Raw genomic sequence first — 5,738 nt, 5'->3', positions numbered from 1 at the left:
GCATCATAAAGAGATTCATTATCTCCTTGTTTAAAGCCTTGGATGTCCAGCCTTAGCTGTGTCATCCTTTTTGGAGGAAAATACTAATTCAGGAATTTTTCTGTCAGCTGTTTCCATGTCCTTATGTTGCCTTTAGGTTGGTTATTTAACCACCTCTTAGCTTGATCTTTTACAGCAAATGGAAACAGTAATAGTCTGTAGACATCCTGATCTATTTTTAAACAAGAGCGCATGGATTAAAGGTTACTTGTTATGCAGTAATGAAGGATATGTTGGAGTTTTGGAGATGCTTTGTCTTCTGAATCTCTGCTTTCCTCTGTCTTCTTGTTCACGCACGCACGTCCTCCTATGGCAAGCTGTGTGTTGGTGATCACCGTTGTCAATGGCTACCTTCCATCCTTCCAGTGAAAACTACGCTCACGCGCTCTGTCACAGCACGGCTAATCACCGGTTGGTTCTCGATCCGGTTGGAATAGAATCCCTTGATTCCTTTGCGTTTGTCACTAACGCCCAGCCTTCAGGAGTTTGAAGCTCGTCACAGTCATTCAATCCTTGAATCCTACTCGGAATACCACAGGCAAGGTTTAGACTTTCCGGATTCTCATGAATGCCGCCATCAATTCTAGCTTATACCACGAAGATTCTGATTGAGAGATCTAAGAGATACTCATTCAATCTGATATAGAATGGAGGTGGTTGTCAGGCACACGTTCATGGGTTGAGAATGGTGATGAGTGTCACGAATCATCACCTTCATCACAGTTAAGCGCGAATGAACATCTTAGATAGGAACAAGCGTGTTTGAATAGAAAACAGAAATACTTGCATTAATTCATCGAGACACAGCAGAGCTCCTCACCCCCAACAATGGAGTTTAGAGACTCATGCCGTCAAAGAGTACAAAGTTCAGATCTAAAATGTCATGAGATGCAAAATAAGTCTCTAAAAGTTGTTTAAATACTAAACTAGTAGCCTAGGTTTACAAAAAATGAGTAAACTATGGTGGATGATGCAGAGATCCACTTCTGGGGCCCACTTGGTGTGTGCTGGGCTGAGAATTAAGCAATTCACGTGCAGAGGCCATTTGTGGAGTTGAACGCCAGTTTTTGTGCCAGTTTGGGCGTTCAATTCCAGCTTTTGATCATTTTCTGGCGCTGGACGCCAGAATTGGGCAGAGAACTGGTGTTGAACGCCAGTTTATTTGATTTGGGACACCCTTTGTGTTGGTGGTCCATCTGGCTCCAGGGATACATATGTCCTCTAGAATCTTATCCAGGTCAATGTCTGCTCTCATCATCCTCCTGTTGAAGGAGTCTGGATCGTCCTTTAGCTGAGGTAGCTTTAAGATCTCTTTGATCTTGTCAGGGGTGGTATGAACAATCTTTCCTCTGACCATGGTCCGAAATTCATAGAAGGCAGTTCCAGATAGTTTTTGCTTGTCAGTCTGCCACATATTAGCATAGAACTCCTGGACCATGTTCCTTCCTACTTTCGTTTCAGAATTAGCTAGGACTTCCCAGTTCCTGATTCGAATTTGCTTCTGGATCTCCGGATATTCATCTTCTTTCAGATCGAATCTAACTTCCGGGATCACTGCTCTCAGACCCATTATTTTAAGATAATGGTCTGAATGTTCTTTAGATAAGAACTTCCCTTGATTCCAAAGTGGTTTTGGAACGCTCTCTTTCTTGCCTCTTGGAGTGGGTTGTTTTCCTTTAGGAGCCATGATCTTAGTGATCTCGGATAAACACACCAAACTTAGAGGTTTGCTTGTCCTCAAGCAAAAGAGAAGAAAGGAGAGGGATAGAAGGAGAGCTAGGTGCAATTGTTGATGGAGGAGGGGGGAGGCCGAACCCAAATTTAAAGGGATGGGGGGGTGGGTTTTTGAAAAATTGGAAAAGATAAGATAAAAATTTTGAGTTGAAAAAGATAAGATAGAATATATAGTTTAATTTTGAAGAGATATGATAGATTTTTGAAAAAGATAAATCTGAATTTTGAAAAAGATAATATGGAGATTTGAAAAAGATATGGATTAGTTGAAAAGATTTTAGAGTGAAAAAGATAGATTTGTTTTCAGAAAAGATTTGAAAAGAGTTGGATTGAATTTGGAAAGAGGGATTTTTTTGAAATTAAGGATTTTAGAAATCAGGGTTCTTAACATGTTCATGTAAAAATCATGCATTGAAACATAAAATTTGAAATTAGAATGGAAATACGTGTGGAAAAAATGAATTTGGCTCCTCCCTGCCTTCCTAGCGTTTGAACGCCCAAACACTGCCTGTTTTGGGCGTTCAGCGCCCAAATGCTGCTTTCATGGGCGTTCAACGCCCAGCTGCTGCCATTACTGGCGTTCAACGCCCAGTGGGTGCCCCTTTCTGGCGTTGAACGCCCAGATTGCTACCATTACTGGCGTTCAACGCCCAGTGGATGCCCATTTTGGGCGTTGAACGCCCAAAATATACTTTTACTGGCGTTTTCTTGCCAGTGAGCTCTTTTTCTCTGTTTTGTGTGCCGAGGTCTTCTGTAAATGATTATTTACCTTGTTGTCAATGAACTCTATATAAACAAATAAAAATAAAAATAGAAATAGGGCAAAATGCTTAGAGGATTGTTGCCCCATGGCTGGGTTGCCTCCCAGCAAGCGCTTCTTTTTTGTCTTTAGCTGGACCTTGCTGAGCTTTTAATCTAGCTTCAGCCTTGAGCATTCTTGCTCAATGTTGCCTTCAAGATATTGCTTGATTCTCTGTCCATTGACAATGAACTTCTTATCAGAATCAATATCTTGAAGCTCCACATAACCATATGGTGATACACTTGTAATCACGTATGGTCCCCTCCACTGGGATTTCAGTTTCCCGGGGAATAGCCTGAGTCTAGAGTTAAACAATAGGACCTTCTGTCCTGGTTCAAAGATTCTAGATGACAGCTTTCTGTCATGCCATTTTTTTTATTTTTCTTTATAAAGCTTGGCATTTTCATCCTGGGGATCTACTACAATCTGGTTATAGCCTGAGTAGCCATCCAAAAAGCAGTAATAATCATGACCTGCTAGTCTTTCTAGCATCTGGTCTATGAATGGTAAAGGAAAATGATCCTTTCTGGTGGCTGTATTGAGCCTTCTATAGTCAATACACATGCGCCACCTTGTAACTGTTCTTGTAGGAACCAGTTCATTTTTTTCATTATGAATCACTGTCATGCCTCCTTTTTTTGGGACGACTTGAACAGGGCTCACCCAGTGGCTATCAGAAATAGGGTAAATAATCCCAGCCTCCAGTAATTTGGTGACCTCTTTCTGCACCACTTCTTTCATGGCTGGATTTAGCCGCCTGTGTGGTTGAACCACTGGTTTGGCATTATCCTCCAATAAGATTTTGTGCATGCATCTAGCTGGACTTATGCCCTTAAGGTCACCTATGGACCACCCAAGAGCTGTCTTGTGTGTCCTTAGCACTTGAATAAGTGCCTCCTCTTCCTGTGAATTTAAAGCAGAGCTTATGACTCAAGATCTCTTTCATGAACTTGGCATAAGAGGGTATTTGCTCAAGTGCTTCTGCAAACGGAATCTTTATTTCAAGAGTCCTGAGATAATCTACAAAGCAAGCAAATTGCTTATTCTGCTCCTCTTTCCGGAGTTTTTGAGGATAAGGTATCTTGGCTTTATATTCTTCAACCTTAGTTGCTGCAGGTTCATTGCCTACAGAAGTGGTTGAAGAAGCCTTTTTAGAGGGGTTGTTATCAGCATTTGTGTGTGTCTAATCCCTTACTGGCAATTGAGTGCCAGAGTTAGAAGCTGGAGTGATGTGAGAAGCCAACTCCTTGTCTGTTCCTGGCGTTCGAACGCCAGAATTGTGCCCATTTTGGGCGTTCAGCGCCAAATCCTGCCCATTTTGGGCGTTCAACGCCAGATCCTTGCCCATTTCTGGCATTGAACGCCAGTCCTGCTTTGTTTCTGGCGTTGAACGCCAGTTTTGGCCATGGTCTGGGCGTTCAGCGCCAGCCTTCCACCAATTTTCTGGCATTTTAGCGCCAGAATTATTTTTCTCTGGGCTCTTACTGTCCTCAAGTGAATTTTGGGTGGTTTGCTCATTTCTTAGCTTTTTGCTGCCTTGAGGTAGGGTATTTAATGTTCTCCCACTTCTTAGTTGAACTGCTTGGCATTCTTCTGCTATTTGCCTTGACAGCTGCTGCTTTGTTTGCTTAAACTGTTCGTCCATATGTATATTAGCCATCCTTGTCTCTTGTAACCCGTCTTTAAATTCAGCTAGCTGCTTTGTTAGAAAGTCCAATTGCTGATTGAATTCAGCAGCTTGTTTTACAAGACTGAGTTCAGCAGTTACTGTTTTAACCTCTTCATTCATGGAAGGGTTGCTGCTTAGGTACAGATGCTGATTCCTGGCAACTGTATCAATGAGCTCTTGAGCCTCTTCAATTGTCTTTCTCATATGGATAGATCCACCAGCTGAGTAATCTAGAGACATCTGAGCTCCTTCTGCAAGCCATAGTAGAAGATGTCTAACTGAACCCACTCTGAAAACATTTCAGAGGAGCATTTTCGTAGCATCTCTCTGTATCTCTCCCAGGCATCATAAAGAGATTCATTATCTCCTTGTTTAAAGCCTTGGATGTCCAGCCTTAGCTGTGTCATCCTTTTTGGAGGAAAATACTAATTCAAGAATTTTTCTGTCAGCTGTTTCCATGTCCTTATGCTGCCTTTAGGTTGGTTATTTAACCACCTCTTAGCTTGATCTTTTACAGCAAATGGAAACAGTAATAGTCTGTAGACATCCTAATCTATTTTCTTATCATGTACTGTGTCAGCAATTTGTAAAAATTGTGCCAGAAACTCTGTAGGTTCTTCTTGTGGAAGACCGGAATACTGGCAGCTTTGCTGCACCATGATAATGAGCTGAGGATTCAACTCAAAGCTACTGACTCCAATGGAGGGTATGCAGATACTACTCCCATATGAAGCAGTAGAGGGGTTAGAATATGACCCCAGAGTCCTCCTGGACTGTTCATTTCCGCTTAGGTCCATGATGGAGAAAGGGAGATGATGTAAAATAGAAAAAATATTTTTATTGATTTATTTATTAATTTATTTCGAAAAGAAAATAAATCAAAATAAAATAAAAAAATGAGTAAAAGATTTTCGAAAAAGTGAGGAGAAAGAGAGTGGTTAGGAGATTTTGAAAAAGATATGATGATTTTTGAAAAAGGTTTTAAATTTTGAAATAAAAATCTGAATTTTTAGAAATATATTTCGAAAAATTGTTTTTAAAAAAAAGAGAAAAGATATTTTTTATTTTTAAGAGGAAAGAGAAAAACAATAAGATAGCACAAGATTTAAAATTTTTAGATCTAATGCTCCTTATTTTTGAAAATTTTGGAGGAAAAACACCAAGGAACACCAAACTTAAAAATTTTAAGATCAAGACACAAGGAAAACTCACGAACACTTTGAAGACTCACAAAAACACAAGAACATGAAGAAGGAACACCAAACTTAAAATTTTAGAAAATCAAGGGAAATCAACAGGAAAACACCAAACTTAAAGTTTGGCACAAAATTTAATAGAGAAAATATTATTTTCGAAAAAGATTTTAAAAAGAGTGTACCAAACTGCCACGGACTTAGACTAACGCTCTAGCCAATTGGGCAGTAAATGTAACACTTGTTTTAAAGAAGGATATTTTTAACCAAGAACAATAATAAGAGACTCTAAACCAAAAAT

This window comes from Arachis ipaensis, chromosome B03 (assembly GCF_000816755.2).
Source record: "Arachis ipaensis cultivar K30076 chromosome B03, Araip1.1, whole genome shotgun sequence".
Lineage (NCBI taxonomy): Eukaryota > Viridiplantae > Streptophyta > Magnoliopsida > Fabales > Fabaceae > Arachis > Arachis ipaensis.
The sequence above is the reverse complement of the archived record's forward strand: the minus strand, read 5'-3'. Positions refer to the sequence as shown.